The sequence below is a fragment of the Dipodomys merriami genome, unplaced genomic scaffold, assembly GCF_024711535.1.
Source record: "Dipodomys merriami isolate MVZ:Mamm:240054 unplaced genomic scaffold, mDipMer1.0.p SCAF_302, whole genome shotgun sequence".
NCBI lineage: Eukaryota > Metazoa > Chordata > Mammalia > Rodentia > Heteromyidae > Dipodomys > Dipodomys merriami.
In genome coordinates, this window is record NW_027204516.1 from 309,728 (window position 1) to 329,424 (window position 19,697).

General features: G+C 36.7%; 1 non-coding gene across 1 annotated transcript; it reads left to right on the forward strand.

The window, feature by feature from the left end:
• The first annotated feature begins 18,129 nt into the window (after positions 1-18,129).
• On the forward strand, positions 18,130-18,236 carry LOC138840851 (U6 spliceosomal RNA). Its single transcript, XR_011376245.1, has one exon. It is a non-coding gene; the product is annotated as a U6 spliceosomal RNA (small nuclear RNA).
• Positions 18,237-19,697: the final 1,461 nt, after the last annotated feature.

The window sequence follows — 19,697 nt, forward strand, 5'->3', positions numbered from 1 at the left end:
GTTGAAGTCGATTGGACAAAATTGTGTTGAGAAGTTTTGCATCAATATTCATCAAAGAAATGGGTCTATAGTTCTCTTTCTTTGATGAGTCCCTGCCTGGTTTTGGGATGAGGGTTATGATGGCTTCATAGAATGTGTTGGGTAGTGAACTTTCTCTTTCAATTTCATTGAAGAGTTGGAGGAGTATTGGTGTGAGCTCTGCTTTGAAGGCCTTGTAAAATTCTGCTGTAAAGCCATCTGGTCCTGGACTTTTCTTAGCTGGGAGGTCTCTTATTGCTGTTTCTATTTCAGTGCTTGATATGGGCCTGTTACGATAGTTTAACTCATCTTGGTTTAGTTTTGGCATGTCAATATTTGCTAGGAAAAGGTCCATTTCTGTCAAGTTCTCAAACTTATTAGCATAAAGTTTTTAGAAATATTCCCTTATAATGTTCTGAATCTTGGTTTTTTCCGTGGTGATGTTTCCATTCTCATCTCTGAGTTTATTAATTTGGGTGTGTTCTCTTCTTTTTCTGATAAGATTTGCTAAGGGTCTGTCAATTTTGTTAAGTTTTTCGAAGAATCAACTCTTTGTTTTGTTGATTCTTTCTATAGTTTTTTGGATTCTAATTCATTTAATTCTGATTTAATTTTGATTATTTCTTTCCATCTAATGGATTGGGGTTTATCTTGCTGCTCTTTTTCAAGGAGGTTTAGATGTGTCATTAAATTGTTAGTTTCAGATCTCTCCAATTTGTTGATGTAGGAGCTCAGAGCTATAAACTTGCCTCTGAGTACTGCCTTTGAAGTGTCCCAGAGGAGCTGGTAATTTGTGTGTTCATTTTTGTTGAATAGCATGAACATTTTAATTTCCTTTCTAATCTCTTCCATGACCCACTCTTGATTCACCAGTGTGTTGTTCAGCCTCCATGTGATGCTGGACTTTCTTTGGTGGCTTTTGGTGTTGAGTTTTAATTTTATTCCCTTGTGGTCAGAGAGGTTGCAAGGTATAACTTCAATGTTTTTGAATTTGGACAAGTGTGCTTTTTGACCTAAAAATGTGGTCTATTTTGGAAAACGTTCCATGTGCTGCTGAGAAATACGTGTATTCTGATGCTGCTGGGTGAAATGTTCGGTAGATGTTTGTTAAGTCTAGTTGATCTATGCAGCTGTTTAGATCTGCGGTTTCTCTGTTGAGTTTTTGCCGAGTTGATCTATCTAGTGGGGAGAGTGGTGTGTTAAAATCCCCAACAATTAATGTCTTTGGATCTATATGGGATTTGAGGGAACGTAGTGTTTCTTTGATAAATTTGGGTGCTCCATTTTTTGGCGAACAGATATTTAGAATTGTAATATCCTCCTGAAGGAGAGATCCTTTCATTAGTATGTAGCGACCTTCTTTATCTCTTCTCACGAATTTTAATTTGAATTCCATTTTATCTGATACTTGGATTGCAACTCCCGCCTGTTTATGGGAGCCGTTTGCTTGGTAGATTTTGTTCCAGCCTTTAACATTGAAAATGTGTTTGTTTTTACGGGCAAGATGTGACTCCTGCAGGCAGCAGATAGAAGAAGGGTCTTGTTTTTTAATCCAACTAGATAGTCTATGTCGCTTAATTGGAGAGTTCAGTCCATTAACGTTAAGTGATAGAACTGAGTGTATTTGGGAGTTCCTGCCATGTTATCCACCTTCTTGGGGGCTGCGAAAACTGGGTTCTTCCTATGGTTCTTGGATTCTCATTTTGGGTGCAGTTTCTTGGCCTTTATTGCGGTCTTGTTGGTTTTCTATGTGTAGGACATCTTTAAGAATCTTTTGTAGGGCTGGTTTGGTGAAGATATATTGTTTCAATTTTTCTTTGCTATGGAAGGTTTTTATTTGGCTTTCAGTTATGAAGGAGAGTTTAGCTGGGTACAGTATTCTTGGTTGATAGTTGTTTGTTTTTAGGGCATGGCATACATCATTCCAGGCTCTTCTTGCTTTGATTGCCTCTGCTGAGAAATCTGAGGTGATTCTAATTGGTTTCCCTTTATAGGTGATTACCCTTTTCTCCTTGACAGCTTTAAGGATCTTTGCCTAGGTCTGAGTTGATCCTGTGTGGATTATAATGTGACTGTGGGATGTCCTATTCTGGTCTGGTCTATTTGGGGTTCTAAAAGCTTCTTGTATCTGAATAGGCCTATCTTTTTGTATGTTTGGGAAGTTCTCTGCTAGGATCCAGTTAAACAAATTTCCTAGACCATTAACTTCTGTTTCTAGGTTCTCCTCTACACCCATTATCCTTAGATTAGGCCTTCTGATGGTGTCTTCCAGGTGTTGGATAGATCTATCATATTTCTTGGACTTGTTTTGGATGGTTGTATGTTCTTTCTCTATAATATCTAGGCTGTCTTCAATCCCTGAGATTCGATCTTCTGCATGGTCTAACCTGCTGTCAAGACTCTCTACTTTGTTTTTTTATCTCTTTTCCTTCTAATTGGTCAGCTTTGATGGCTTCAAGTTCTTTGTTGAACCTCTGTTTTAGGTCTTGTATGAATTTCTTTACTTCCTTAATTTGGTGTTCAGTGTTTGTTCTCAAATCACTTAGTTGATTGGTCATGGTTTCTTTGGACTCCCATTCCCTCTGTTGGGTTCCATTCAGCATTCCCTTTGTGGTCTCCCTGACTTCCTTCAGCTCTTTGTTAATGGATTCCATGAATGCCTTTAGTGATCTTTGTGTATTCTCTACCTGGTCTCTCAATTCCTGTATTACTCTTTGATTCGCTTCCTCCCATTTGTGGGATTCCTGTATTTGTCTTTCCTCCCGTTCGTGGGATTCCTGCAGTTCTCTTTGAGTGTTCTCAACATGCTCACGCCATTCCTCCCTTTCTCTTTGAGTATTCTCAAGTTGTTCCCGCAAATCCTGTATCAGTTTTTGAGTAGCTTCCTCACGCTTATGATATTCCTGTATAAGCTTTTGGGATGCCTCCTCTTTCTCCCTTTCACGCTCATACAGAGTCCTTTGTAAGTTGTCAAACTTCTCATTTATCATGGTTGCCAGCAGTGTTTGTAGAGCTATTTAGGAACTCTCCTCTGGATTATTCAGTACCTGTTCTGACCCCTGATTATCAAGATTGGGAATTGAGATATCCGGATTTGCCATTTTTCTTGTGTTTTTCCGGTTTACTCTGCCCATTTGAGATGAAAATAGCACCAGTTTTGTGCTAGAACACTATCTTAAGGCAACCATCAATCAAAGTTTGCTTTTGTACAGTCAATACTCTACAGATACAATCTAGTTCAACAGATACATCTATTCAACATCAGACAACTGTATGTTATTGGGCTTCGAACCGCAGATAAGAATTTGGAAAACTGGAAATTATTAGGGTTAGGGAGACAGGTGGGTAAAAAATAGGAATAGATTGGTGTGGGGAGGCACAGGGAGAGTTAACTATGTCCTAATCCCAATGCAGGAAATAGGTTGGGTAGGATGCATGTAGAGAGAGAGATTAAAAGAAGAAAGGGTAAGGGAAATGAAAAGAGACCAGAAAAAAATAGAAACGTAAAATTTAATATTATTATGGAGATTAAAAGAACATCTATTTAGAGAGGAATGTGAGTATATTAATAGAATTGTAGGGACATAGAGGAGAAGTGAAAACCTTAAAAAAAATGCTTAAAATATTATATAGGTATAAAGAGGTAGTACTGCTATTAAGGAATTTAAGTCTCAGAGGTTTTGAACTGAGTAATAAATTTGTGGATTAAGTGTGTACACAATGGGGGATAGCGTCTACTAATTAACTAAGGGTTTATCTGAGGATGTGCAGGACAAGAGTTAAGTCACATAAAGAAGATCAAAAGAGAGGAAAAGGTGAAAAGGATTAGAAAGGGAGAAAAAGAGATCAGAAATTCAGTAGAGCTAGACAAAAAAACAAAAAGATATTTAAAATTGAAAGAAAAAGAGAAAGAAGACAAGAAAAGAAAGGAAAATGCACATTCATGTATTCCTAAAATAAAAATTATAAGAGGAAACAAAAGTTCCTGGAAAACAATTATTTTTTCAAAAAAGTCAAAAATTAGAGATAAATAAAATTTTTAGAAAAAGAAAAAAATTTATATATATATATATATGGTACCAAAAAAAAGAAAAAAAAAGAAAAGAAAAGGAAGAAAGAAAAAAAAAAGTTCTTTGATTTTTTTTTTTATTTTTTGGGGAGGCGTGGGAAAAATCCTGTATCTCCCTTTTGTCTGTAACCAGCCTCTTGTTGGAGTCTCTGGTCAGCTTGAGGTCCTGTGGCTTGATTGGTTTCTTAAGTCAGTTTGTTCGAACAGGCAGAAAAATGCTCTGCTTTACCCAAGATTTTGAGATCCCCCTCCCAGAATTGTTTACTGGGAGGGTGATCTGCTTTGAGAATCACAAAGGAGGGGGATGCAGTGGTGAGGTTAGGTTCTAGGTAGAGTTGAGGCCTTTCAACAATCAGTAGCTTTTTCCTGGGGCTGTGTTGTGAAAAAAAACTCACAGAGCCCAGCCTGGAGCCGTTCTCAGGGTTTCTGTTTTTCAATTGATTGTTGAGGCTGCTAGAGGGAGGGGCAGCCTCTGGCTCTGGTTACCCAGTGAGGTAAGCCACTCCAATGGCTGGCGCCTGAGCTGGGTGACTTTTCCCTGGATGGAGCCGAGTCTGGCAGGTCACTTCGCTGTTAAGTTCTTGTGACTCGTTTTATTCCAAGACCTGGTTGGAGCTGGCAGCTCCTCCGAGGTTTGTCGGTATCCAAGATGGAGATCACCGGTGCTGGGGGGGGAGGGGTGGCCTTCCTCCTCTGCTCCCTGAGAAGGAGTGAGGACGTCAGGCTTCTACTCACACCGAGTGTTGGATCCTGGGTCGTCTCTGGTCTGCACACTGCAGGATGAAAATATCTGCTCCTTGTCGGTTCTTGCTGGTGTTGAGTAGAATCCGCTCGCCTGCTGCATCTGGCTCCTTCGTCCGGGACTCTCCATGTGAGCACTCAGTTATGGCCCCGGCTGCATTCTCTGCCGCGACCCTGCCACCCGCTCCGCGGTGGCTGCTGGTGAGCGCTCAGATGTGTCTTTTTGCCATGGCTTCCCATCTCTTCTCTAAGTCTCTGTCCTGTGATGGCACACTTGGTGTGATTCTCTGGCTTAGGACTGTTCACTGGAACTCTAAAACTGCTTTCTATGTGAGAGCTTGTTCAGATTCCAGCTTCTCCTCCGCCATCTTCCTGGAACTTTCCTAAATCACTGATTCTTTTTGTATTTTCTGTTATATGAAAGAAAATATAGGTACAAAACTATTGAAATAAAATGCACACATATTTTGAAGTCATCACAGCTGGAAAAACAACCAACAAATTGGAACTTCCCCAGGAACAAAAACATGTTGTGCCCAGTTTATTTTTTAAACTACAAAACTTTCAAACACATGTTAATTTAAGTAGAGCTATAACTGTCTCTCAGAAATAAGGTTGTGTTAATTTGTAATTCAATTCATCTGGATCAACCTAATATAGAAAATCCCTTGAATGGATCAAATTGTTTAAAACAAATGTAACTGTATGTAAAGAAAGATCTGCACATACTTAAAAGAAAAAATGCTACAGTATGAAATCACAAAAATCATACCATTCTTAAAATTTCTGAAATGCAATTAGTAATTCCAAAATATCCATAATGAGAACTAAATTCTACTGACTTAACAAGAACAAAATGTGCAAATAATAGAATCTGACCAGTGTACATGAGTGTACATAATTTAAAAATACTCTAAATTATACAGTTTTTAGAAGACTGAATGTGGATTATCTAAAGGAAAACATCAGCACAATATATAAATGAAATTAAAAATCTCATGAAAAGAGAGAATAGTAGTAGTTTCTGGAAAATAATACTTTAATAAACGGTGGTCAAAATCCAGTACTGACTAAATTGTATACCTAATTAGTTAGATCCAAAGAAGACCAAAGTTACTCGAACTGATTTGAAACTGGCAAAGTAGTAGAATATATCAGTAACATTATTATTGATATTGACTCTGGCACGGAATTCATTTCCTCTTTGATCTGACAAATGAATATATGAAAGAACATAACTTCTCCAACTAAATATCAAGACCTAACTAAACATATAACTAGAAAAGTCATCATGCAATCCGTATTGCAACTGGGATAAAAAGAAAAATCAGTCATACTGATTCTGTATTTATTTTAAACGTTGTCTTTTTTCATAAATTATTTCCTTTGTCTTGCATTTTTAAAACGTTGTGTTAAATGATTTATATCTTGGTAACTAATTTTGGATGCCTCCTTAAATTTTGTTCTGGATATAATATCTCACTTCAGCTCTTAACCGATGAAATGATGTTGTTTACAAAACAAATTCTAATAACCTCTGTTTATAATACACAAAATCTCATAAGCATGATTTCAGGAAGCATAGGTTAACATTTTGATATCGTGGTCTCATGACTGATCAGGCCTATCTGCATGAGTAAAGTTGTACCTAGATTCCTCAGCCTAAATTTAGCCACAGTTAAAAAATTTTTATACCTTTATCTGTCACCCATCAGAGGTTAAACCTGAGTATAAAATCTAAGGAAAATCATAAGGTAAGAATTTAGCTCTTCTGGATATAAAGTAAACCAAACTGCAGCATAGAGTAACTCATTTGACTAAAGTCAATCTATTTCTCTGATACATGTTAAACATTCCCTTACAATGTGTATTATTCTCAAGAAGGGAATGAAGAATACGAGACGAGGACTAAGCAAATATTGTCTTCAAATATACATAATTTGGATTTATATCTTTATTTTGTTATAGGCATTTTTGATAAAAACTGTTTGAATAATTGATTTCCTGGTCAGGTATAATATATCCTAGTTACATTTACCAAACTTCATTCAGAAAATGGTATATAGTAATTGAGTAGAAAGATATTCAATTAGTAGCAAAAAGTATATACCTATAGGGTAATATTTTGAAGAGTCAATTGGAAATATTCTAATATAATAACTTGAACAATTTCTCTCTCTCTCTCTCTCTCTCTCTATATATATATATATATGTATATATATATATATATATATATATATATATATATATATATATATATATATATATAAAACAGTTTCTCTCTTCAAGGAGTGATTAAGGAACATGCAGTTAATTCTGTAGTTATTTATGCTTTTTTATGTGGGAGAAGGAAGGATGGAAATAATGATGTTTGGAATAAGAAACATGCTCTTTAGGCAGGCAATCTACTATTTGAAACATCTCTCCACTGCTCTTTCATCAGTATGTCAATAATGCATTGTGTTTAAAAATAAAATTTAATTACATTTGCAAAGGTGTTCTTTTTCAGTATATATATTATTTTGTATTACAATGTTACATTTAGTATGTAATGTGAGTATGGGGATGTATGTGAGCATGAAAATCTAGGCATGTTTGTACATGTAGCTGACTCGAAGGAAACTGAATGTATGTGAGATACAGGATTCAAATAAAAGTTTAAGACCTGTAAGTTGCTAAATTGATATATATGTCTGGTTTGTGGAGTGTGATTTCAAGATCACATTTTGGTAGGTTTTATACCAAGTAAGTAGATGTTTCTAATCCAAAATCGTAAGGATTAAAACAACAACTCTGTTTCATAATCATTCAGTCTTAGTAATCCAGACATTGCAATAAGTGGAAAAAATGATTGAAAGTATGGTGTGTCAGTTGTAAGCATTTAAACACTCTACATTTTCCCCAAAATCTTCAGATGTACTCTTTGGATATAAATTACAGGTGTATTTATAAATGTACAGATATAATATGATCTTATGTATATGTATATATTATAAATACATCATATATTTACTTATATTTTAAATGTGTATCACAAATATTGATTTATATTTAAATGTAATTCATCTCATCATAGATACCTAGACAGGCAGACAGACAGAAAGACAGATAGACAGATAGATAGATTAGAAAGATAGATAGATAGATAGATAGATAGATAGATAGATAGATAGATAGATAGATAGATAGATAGATAGATAGATAGATAGATAGATAGATAGATAGATGATAGATAGATAGATAGATAGATAGATAGATAGATAGATAGATAGATAGATAGATAGATAGATAGATAGATAGATAGATTTTTTTTGGTCAGTCGTGGGGCTTGAACTCTGGGCTTAGGTGCTGTCCAAGTGCTCTTCTGCTCAAGGCAAGAGCTCTACCGCTTGAGACCTAGTGCCACTTCCAGTATTCTGGTAGTTTATTGGACAAAAGAATTTCATGGAATTTCCTGCCTGAGCTGGCATTGAACTGTGATCCTCAGATCTCAGCCTCCTGAGTAGCTAGGACTATAGGCATGAGCCACAGGCACCCGACCATACTTATATCTGAGATTTGTTAGTGGAACAAAGGATACAGAAACTATTATTCTTATCATGAAAGGACTTCACACTGACAGGTATAATTACAAGAAGAAAACAATAACTATTCACAGTTGCACAAAAATTCCTTAAGTGCCTAGCAAGACAGCATGTGTTTCTGTACACTGCATGTGGTGTGAGCAGTTTGCAACCCAAGTGACTGTGGGAGATATCGTACCCTAAACAAACCTGACAATTGCATAAACACCGCCCTCTATGACAGATTTAGAAAGGCCTATCTTAGAGATTCTTGTTAGGGACATGATGAAAAAATTTATAGTTTAGTTGTGATTACAGAACTCTTTTACACATATCACTCAACCATTAACTATATTTCACATAGTTCCTATTGCTCTAACTTATATTTTCTTGGTTCAGTAAACGGTTTTTTGTTTGTGAAAACTTAGCTGTTCAAAACATAGACAGGTTTTTAATATTTTTGAAATTGCTGTCTGCATAATGTTGTATGAGATGAGCTTCTCTTTACCATTTCATAGGAATAAACTTAATCTGATTCAAACTTGGAAACAGGTAGCTTGTTCTCTCTCCTAGAAAGAATCTATATAGACTTCTTTACATGTAAACAGACCCTCATTTACTTGCAAAAGTCTGTCAGTGGATCAAACCTAACTCACCCAAGTGAGGTGAATTCTTCTCTCATGCTTCCTTTACATTAAAAATGGTAGGAACTGTTCAGTAATGTGCATACTTTTTAATATGAAGTGTGACTCCTATTTTCCTTAATCTGAATCAAGCAGAGGAATCAGTTTAAGATGTGAAAGAGCCTTAGAAACAGTCTTGGACCTTGGAAACTGTCCTTTGTATGAATTTTTGCAGAAATATCCCTTTTCAAAGACAAAGGACTCATTTTTTTTAATATTGTGCTGGTACTGGGGTTTGAACTCCTGGACTTGAGCTATATCTGGGCTTTAATTCTCAATGTTTGCTCTATACCACCTGAGCCACACCTTCACTTCTTCCATTTACCACAAGTGGAGAAAAGAAACTCTTAGGTTTATCCACTTGGAATAGCTTCGAATTTCAATTGTCAAATTTGAACCTACCGACTATCTAGATGTAAGCCACTGGTTCTGTGCTAGGACTCACTTCTTAAAAATAAAAAATCACAAAAAGAGGAGAAAAAATATTTGTTCAATTATTTATGTGTTGTCTGATAAACCAAAGCACTTGCTACTGGAAGGGAAAAAGAGAGAAGATAGAGATGAATATGCAGGAGAGAGACACAAAGAATGACAAAGGAAGGGAGATTAAAAGAGGGGAGGGGAGTGGAAGGAAGGATACAAGAGGAGGGGGTAGCTGAGTAGAATTGTCTACTCCTCACTAAGATTTTGTTGGACAATCAGTACCTTTACATTTATGTAGCCAAAGCTTTTTATTTTTGGTAGTAGTAAGCTGAGATATAAAATACCAATTTACAGGTAATAACCTGTTAGTGTGCTTCCTTCTGCACCAAGGAAGCCACAGTTAGGTTACTGTCAGAGAGAAGGCAAGAGTAAGCAATTTAAGTAATTCTGAGAAACAATAATGGACATGCCAGGAATGCTCCCTTGTATGGTGAAGTCAAGCTTCACTCTTGTTCCCTGCTTCAGTCTTCCTCTCAACAAGAACAGCAGAAACAGGAGAGGAAGGAGATATGTGAGTAATGATTATCTCTCTGTTTACCCTCATCCCTTGGTCTCTCAAAATATAAAGCGAAAGGAGAATTAACCTGAACTAGTGGGGAACATGGGAGGAAAAAGTTCAGTCTAACTTATTGTGAAACTTTTAAAATAATTGGAGCAGCATTTCAAATACTGAAATAAAACTTTTAAAATTATTAACAAAAAGTAACTCGAAATTTATCGAAAATTTAGAAGACTTCAGAGCTCACTACATAGTGGAATTTGAAAATTGAAACTCATTCCTGCCTCTATCATCAGAAATTGAAGATTGTCCCTAAACGTCCAATACTAAGTAAATTACCCTTGATATTCACTTATACTGTGTGAATATAATGCAGAAAATATGACTTTAAATTTAGACTGCTGAAGTGATAAGCAATGGGAATTCATGATGGATAACATAATGCTGACAGCATGGAAATTATTTCCCTTCCATCTTCAGTGAGTAGAGAATAAAAATGCTCTATTGGATGGCCCTGAAAGTCCAATTCTAAATTTAGGACAGAAGGCGAATAGTAAAGAAGATTTATCTTAGCCAATCTGAGATTAGAAATGTGGAGAAATATACTCATTTATGTATGTCAAACATGGAAGAGAAGATGTGGCAAGCCCATAGCCAAATGGCAAAGTAGAGATATTTAACAAAATACCATGAAGTTGAAACAAGTATTAAAAGGGGATCTGGGCTAAAAGGGAGTAGGGTAGAAGAATGGAGAGGGAAATGGTGGAATAATACAGTCATACCATTCAATGTACACATGTCAGAATATAAGTAAGAAACATGAAGGGATAGGTGGGGTTGGGGTAAGGGAAGGAAGTAAAATGCACTGTATATTGAAATGCACACACACTCTATTCAACACAGACATGATGAAGCAAAAGCCCTTTGCACAACTAGCTAAACATAATTTTTTTGAAGTTTTAATATTCAGAGACCAGAAGCATAAACCTTTAGAGATAAATAAGAAGAGAGAATTGACATATTGTTGAGGCTTGTTTCCCTTTCAATGTACAAAATTTAATGTGTGAAGTCTGCTGCAAATATAAATTTTATTTTGCCTATTTTTTTAAGCAAATTGCTTAAAATGTAGAGAATCAAATTCCAATATCGCTTCATTTCCAATAAAAAATATCGTATGCACCTTTAAGTTTCTCACTTATTTCTAAATACCTTAATGCAATGCATTATTGGAACTAATTTCATTCCATATTTAAATTTATTTTTTGTTGTTGTTGTGAAAATACTGTACAAAGTGGTTTCAATTACATGGACAAGATAATGAGTGCATTTCCTATCAAGCATTATAACCTCGTCTTTTGTTTCCCCTTCCCATAACTTCCCGTCCTCTCCCCGCTCCCTACTCAGTCCTCCCCCTACCAAAATTTTAAAGTTTGTTTTCGACATAATGACTTGTACATCTCATTGTTTTAATGGTCCAACTGTATCCCTATTATATAAACGATTTGTTTTTTCCCTTCCCTTCCTCAAATTATAACAACATCAAGTTCAGTAGAGCTAAACAAAAAACAAAAAGATAATTTAAAAAAAGAAAAAAAAAAGAGAAAGAAGACAAAAAATAAAGCAAAAACGCACACTCCTGTATCCCCAAAATAAAAATTATAAGAGGAAAAAAACTTTCTGGAAAACATTGTTTTTATCAAAAAGCAACGATTGAAGATTGAAAAATGTTTTAGAAAAGAAAAATATATTTTTTATATAAGGTACCAAAAATAAAAACTAAAAAAAAAAGAAAGAAAGAAAACGAAGAAGAGAAAAAAGAGAAAAAAAAAACAAAAAACAAAACAAACCCAAAAATTTCTTTGATTTTTTTGGGGGGGAGGAGTGGGAAAAATCCTGTATCTCCCTTGTGTCCGTAACCAGCCTCTTGATGGAGTCTCTGGTCTGCTTGTGGTCCTGTGGCTTGGTTGGTTTCTTAAGTCAGTTTGTTCGAACAGGCAGTAAAATGCTCTGCTTTACCCAGGATTTGGCCATCCTCCTCCCAGGCTAGTTCATTGGGAAACAGATCTGCATTAAGTATCACAAAAGAGGGGGATGCAGTGATGAGGCTAGGTTCTGGTAGCTTTTCTGGGGCTGGTTTGTGAAAACCTCACAGAGCCCAGCCTGGAGCCATTCTCAGGGTTTCTGTTTACTGATTTTCAATTGCTTGTCGAGGCTGCTAGAGGGAGGGGCAGCCTCTGGCTCTGCTTACCCAGTGAGGAAAGCCACTCCTATGGCTGGCACCCGAGCTGGGTGACTTTTCCCTGGATGGAGCTGAGTCTGGCAGGTCACTCCCCTGTTAAGTTCTTGTGACCTGCTAAATAACTCGTTTTATTCCAAGGCCTGAGCTGGAGCTCCCAGCTCCGCTGAGCTTTGTCTGTATCCAAGATGGAGATCACTGGTGCTGGGGGGTAGGGGTGGCCTTCCCTCCTCTGCTCCCTGAGAAGAAGTGAGGACGTCAGGCTTCTACTCATGCTGAGTCTTAGTTCCTGGGTCGTCTCTGGTCTTCGAACTGCAGGATGAAGATGTCTGCTTCTTTTTGGTTCTTGCTGGTGTTGAGTAGAATACGCTCACCTGCTGCATCTGGCTCCTTCATCTGGGACTCTCTGTTGCTCAGCTATGGTGGCTGCACTTGCCCACCACTGCTACAGCTGCCACCGCCGCGGCGGCTGCTGGCAAGGGCTCAGAAGTATCTCCTTGCCTGGATTTCCTTCTCTGGCCAAACTCTCTGTCCTGTGATGACTCACTTGGTGTAATTCTCTGACTTAGGACTGTTCACTGGAACTCTAAAACTGCTTTCTATGCGAGAGCTTACTTAGACTCCAGTTTCTCCTCCACCATCTTCCCGGACTCCTCTGTTTTAGATCTTGTATGAAATTCTTTACTTCCTTAATTTAGTGTCAAGTGTTTATTCTCAAATAACTTGGTTGATTGTTTATGGTTTCCTTGGACACCCATTACTTCTGTTGGGATCCATTCAGCATTTCTTTTGTGGACTCCCTGACTTCTTTCAACTCTCTGTTTATGGATTCCATGAATTCCTCTATTGATCTTTGTCTATGCTCATCCAGCTCTTGAAATTCCTGTATTACTCTTTGATCAGCTTCCTCATGTTCATGCAATTCCTGTAGTTCTCTTTGACTAATCTCAGCATACTCACACAATTCCTTTATTTCTCTTTGAGTTTTCACAAGCTGCTCATGCAATTCTTTTATCTATCTTTGAGTAGCTTCCTCACACCTATGAGCTTCCTGTTTTGACATCTGTTTTCCTATATCATGCTCACACAGAGTCCTTTGAAGGTTTTCAATCTTACAATGTTTACCATTAGTGTTTTTAGAGCTTTTTGGAAGCTCTCCTCTGGATTATGCATTATCTGTTCTGTCCACTGATTATCATGAGTGGGAGTTGAGATACCCGGACTTGCCATTTTTCTTGTGTTTTTCCAGCTTATTCTGCCCATTTGGCATGAGAGTAACACCAATTTTGTGCTCGAAAACTATCTTAAGTGAAGCATCAAAGAAGTCTGTAATTGCACAGTCAAAAGCCTCCAGATCCTCCTGAAAGAGAGATCCCTTGATTAGTATGTAGCGACCTTCTTTATCTCTTCTCACAAATTTTAATTTGAAGTCTATTTTATCTGATATTAGTATTGCAACTCCTGCCTGTTTATGGGAGCTGTTTCCTTGGTAGATTTTGTTCGAAAATGTGTTTATTTTTATTGGCAAGGTGTGACTCCTGAAGGCAGCAAATATTTTGCCCATGTAATTGTAACCGCTCTGTACAGTATTTTCACAATAAAAATAAACAAATAATTATTACAAAAGCCTGCAGATATAACCTAGTTCAACAGATACATTTTCAACATCAACCAACTATGTATTAATAGGCTATGAACAGCAAAGAAGAATTTGGCAAACCAGAAATTATTAGGTTTAGTGAGAGATGTGGGTATACATAGGAATAGAGGGATGTGGAAAGGTAGAGGGAGAGCTAACTTAGTCCTAATCTCAAAGCAGGAAATTGATTCAATAGAATGATAGTAGACACCGGGGGGGGGGGGGAGGAGGAGAAAGAGAAAAAAAAGACAAGGAAAAATAGTAAAACAAAAATTAAAAATTGAAAAGTGAAACACTTAATATTATGCAGAATAAAAATGTAATATTCAGAGAAGGACAGGAATATGATAAGAGAAGTGGAGGGATAGAAAAGAGATGTCAAGAAATAAAAAATAAAAATGCTTAATATTTTATATAGGTATATAGAGGTAGTACAGCTATTAAAGAAATTAAGTCTAAGAGGTTTTGAATTCAGTAATAAATTTCTGGATTAAGTGTGTATACAATCGGGGATAAGGTCTAATAATCGACTACAGGTATATCTGAGAATGAGCAGAAATGTGACTAAATCACACAAAGAAGAACGAAAGAGAAAAAAAGTGAAAAGAATGAGAAAGAAAGGAAAAAAAGATCAAAAGGTCAGTAGTGCTAAACAAAAATGGAAAAAAAGCGCGCACACACACACACACACACACACACACACGTATACCCATAAAATAAAAATTATAAGAGGAAGAAAAAAAAGTTAATAGAAAACAATTTTTTAAAGTTAAAAATTAAAAATGTTAAAACAATTTTAATAAAAGGTGACAAAAAAGAGTTCTTTCTTTTTGGGGGGTGAGAAGGGAAGATCCTGTATCTCCCTTCATAACCAGTCTCTTGTTGGAGTCTCTGGTCTGCTTGTGGTATTTGATTTTCCTGTAGCTTGGTTGTTTTCTTAAGTCAGTTTGTTTGAGCAGGCAGAAAAATGTTTTGATTTACCTAGGATTTTGTCATCCTCCTCCCAGGCTAGTTCAATGGGAGGGAGATCTGCTTTGAGTATCACAAAAGATGGCTGTTTCTTCTAGTTTGGAGATGCTGTGATGGGGCTAGGTTCTGGGTAGAGTTGAGGCCTTTCAGTAAACAGTCGCTTTTCCCTGAGGCCTAGCTTCTGAGGCAGTCACAGAGCCTAGCCAACAGCCATTCTCAGGGTTAATTGTTACTGAATTTCAATTGATTGTCTAGGGAGGATCAGCCTCTGGCTCTGTTTACCCAATGAAGAAAGCTTGGGGCTGGTGCAGGCCCGGGATGGGTGAATTTTCCTTGAGTGGAGCTGAGCCTGGCAGGTCAGGTTAGGTTCCTGTGACCTGTTAAATGACTTTCTGTTTTCATCCAAGGAATGAGTTGGAGCTAGCTGCTCAGCCAGGCCTTTACCAGTACCAAAGATGGAGATCTCCGGTAGTGGGCAGGGAGGGGTGGCCTTCCCTTCTCTGCTCCCTGAGAAGGAGTGAGGAAGTCAGGCTTCTACTCACACAGGAGTCTGGTTCCTGGGTGATCTCTGATCTGCGATATGAAGGATGAAGATGTCTGCTCCTTGTCAGTTCTTGCTGGTGTTGAGTAGAATCCTCTCACCTTCTGCATCAGGCGCCTTTGTCCTAGACTCTCTGTGTTGCAGGTATGGTGGTTATGGCCGCCACCGCCCCCACCATAGCTGCAACCACGGCTGCTGGCAACTGCTCAGATTTGTCTACTTGCCTGGATTTTCCCTCTCTGGCCTAACTCTCTGTACTGTGATGGCACATTTGGTGTGATTCTTTGGCTTAGTTAAGCTTCCAGCTTCTCCTTCACTATCTTCCCGGAACCATAAATTTAAATTTTAAATGATAAATTCTTTGAAAATTGTTTCACTCGTGCAGAAGTATGGATAGTGATGTGGGCAGAATCAGAATTATTCAGAAGGTTGTAAATGGATGCTTACCTAGTTTTCCCTCGGCTGGATCATAGAATACAGACTGTCCTAATTGAAAAAGTTAGCATTCCGAGGTTTTTGCATATAAACACTCCATCAACATTTTATTAGAGGATTATTCAAGATTAGCTATATGTTGATTAATAATGACTGATCATGACAGAAAGTTGAGGGAAAACCATCTACACTTCAGTGAGGTTCTGATTTGTGCTTCACAAACTGTTATGAAAGCTCTACATGAGAAATCTAGCAGCTGCATCTCTAAAAAGACCTTGGGTTGTTACACTTTCTGATATTGTCTCAATTCAAGTACTTCTCCTTGGAGTTCCATACTATTCAATGATGCTGTATTAGCTCCTTGTTACAATTTTCAGACTGGTCTTTTTGATGCAATTTGTGCTTTTCAAAATTGCTCTCCAAATTCCATCCACAAACTGCATACAAAATTTATCTGAAAAAAATTGTATCTGTTTATATTGCATATACTTTTAGTTTTCATTACAAATATAGAATGTAGTAAAAATTCTCATAACAATTATACTGCACTAGATTGTGGGCAGATTCTGATGTAAATAATATACTGTGTTCATGTAGAGATTTTGAGTATCCAAAGTAATAAGCCTGTGGTCCTAAAACCAATACCTTACTTATATTGAGTGACAAATACAACTTCATGTAAGTACAGAAGTTTTCCTTGTATCTTTTTAACATATATTTTTATTATAAATACTGTACAGAGGGGTTACATTTACATAAGTAAGGTAATGAGTACATTTCTTATTGAGCATTGTTACCCCCTCCTTTGTTTTTCCCCTACCATCCCTTCCCTTCACACCTCTCCACCTCCCCCCTTCACCCATCCTCTGTTAGAATGTCTTGTATATTTCATTGTTACAATGGGTCAACCAGTATCCTTTCCTTATATCTTAAATGAAGAAATGCTGGCTTGATTTATGCTGATTCTACTTGTGTAGACACATATAAAATCACTGCCCAAGTCCAAGAGCACATAAATGAAATGCCATCATTTTTTCGTCAGTTGGTATAATTGTGTTCTACACATTTATTGACAGGTTACAAATTATTCTCAAACTTTAAAACATTAAAAATACTTTTTTTTTCTTATTTTCTTTGCCAGCTAATTAGCAAGACCTCAGTCAGCATTTCTCACCTAGGAATTTTCACATGGGTTAGTTAAATGTATATGTAGAGTCCAGTTTACTGAGGACTCATTCATCTGCCTAGGAATTCATGCTGGTTGTTGGAAAAAGAGCTCAAGTAAGGATGCTATTTAAAGCCTTATACCTTTACTCTTTACCAGGGTATTCTCCTGCTACATTGGTTGCTGAGAATGTCTACAAGAGTAAGCATTCCATGAGGAGCAGGGAGACACCATATGACTTATACTTACTGAGGTTTCCAAGTCAATTGTTATCACTTGTACTGCATTTTGAAAGTCAAATCTCTCTAACACTACCAGTTTTAAGAGATAAGAGGAGTGGAAAATCAACTCTTAAGGACAAATACATCTTCAACATGTATTGTTCCAAGTATTCCTTTTAAGGCATATTCAACAACTGGTGAAACTTGTGTTGGCTGTAATTATGTGTCTTTCTCCATGTGTGCATGTATACATGAGAATATGTATTTGTGTGAATAGTAACATACATGTGTACATTATGGCTTATATCATCATTTATTCCTTGCTAACAAATAAAGTAAGGAATCACTAAAGTTTTAACAGAAACTGTGTAGTTAAAGTTGTAACTCTTCACTCTGCTTCTTTACTCAAAGACTTTGCAACTTCTCATTAATAAAGTTTCCATAAACTCTAAAATGTACATACTTAGTACTTAATGTCTGCTATCATAAATCTTAAATACTTTACAGAAAAGTTTTATACCTGCCAAAGAGTCCTATTTTTGGCATATATAAGCAAAATCCCAAAATTAATCATATTTAAAACATTAAAACTTTTAACAAACCTTAACACTTGCTGCAATGTTCATTTTGACAGGTGCCTTGTATAGGATAATTGAATTTCTCCTCCTCCAAATCTCTTGAACTACAAATATCTGGAATTATTTTGTTTTTGGCATGTCTATCTTGATTTTATTCTTTAATGTGTGCTTATGTAAGAAATACATGATTCTATAATTTCACAACAATTCTTTTGAACTTACTTTTTGTTGAATTGCCTAGCTTAATAAAATCAATTAAAAGTTATACTTTATATATAAAAACTGTTCTGTGCTCAATTTAGCATCACATACACTAACATTGGAACGATACAGAGAAGATTAGCATGCATGCTGGGCAAGGATGACATGCAAAGTCTTGGTGCGTTCCATATTTTTACAGCAACAGATGCTGAAACGTATGTGGCCACAAGGGAACCGTACCACATTCTTGGTGGGAGTGTAAACTTGTTCAACTACTTTGGAAAGCAGTATGGAGGTGCCTCAGAAGACTCCATATAAAACTACCCTATAATACAGTAATCCCACTTTTGGGGATTTATCCAAATGATCATAAAAAAGACCATACTAAAACTACCAGCACAACTATAGTTATTGCAACATTATTTATGATAGCTAAGATATGGATCCAAAACAGATGCCCCCATTAGATGAATGGATCAAGAAAATGTGTTATATATACACAATGGAATTCTTTGCCTCCATCAGAAAGAATGACATCGCCCAAATTGTTAGGAAATGGAAAGACTTGAAAAAAAATTTATTGAGTGAAGTAAGCCAAGTCCAAAGAAATATAGGTCCCATGATTTCCCTTATTTTCAATAATGAATGTATGTCTGGGATAAGCAGAAAATTCAAAAGATATGTGCATATAACCAGATAAGTTGATGTTAAAGAAATTGAACCCCAAGATAGGGACACAAGTGGTTTTTTGTTTCTTGCTATTGTTTCTAACGTACTTATAATGTGTGATGTCATTTTTTTTGTTTATTGTATGTTTCTCCCCACATTATAACCCCTGTTTTCTCTGTATTTGAAGTTGGTACACTTACATCTTGTATGTATGCTTCTCTAATTTGGGGAGGGGAAGGGAAAAAAATGCTCAAATAGAGATACAGGTTGACCCATTGTAACAATGAGATGCACAAGAAACTATTTTTAAAAATGAACTTTACAATTTAGGCGGAGGAAGGAAGGGGATGGGGAGTGTACTTGTGGAGGTGGGAGGGAAGGGATGGTAGGGGAAATATAAAGGAGGAGGTAACAATGCTTGTTAGGAAACTTACTAGTTTCCTTGTTCATGTAAATGTGACCCTTCTGCACAGTATTATTACCATAAAAAAACATATAACAATGTTCTTAGATGGAAGAGTTTATTTCCTCTATTTTACCCATATAATATTGTTAACAAAGAAATTAATTCAGAACACTGATATGAAGGTAATTTGAATAAATGTGTGTGTGTGTGTGTGTGTGTGTGTGTGTGAGTGCGGCAGCGCACAAGCATACACACATGTGCATGCGAACAAACACCATGCATATATATTGGAATGCTCAGAATTTAAATCAGGGCTTCGAGGTCTTGCTAGGCCTTTCCTATCTAGATTGGTGAGCTACAATATAAGCTACATCTCAATTCTTGGCTCTTTGCTAGTTCATTAAACATTTTGAAATATAATTTCATGAAGTTTTTTTTGGCCCTGATTGGCTCCCAAGTGTTATCCACAGATCTCAGTCTCCTGAGCAAATATTCAGAGTAGATAGGATTATAGGTGTGACCAGCCAGCACAAGGCTTTTAGAACAATTTTAAAAGTAAAAGAAAATTTACTTCATGGGGG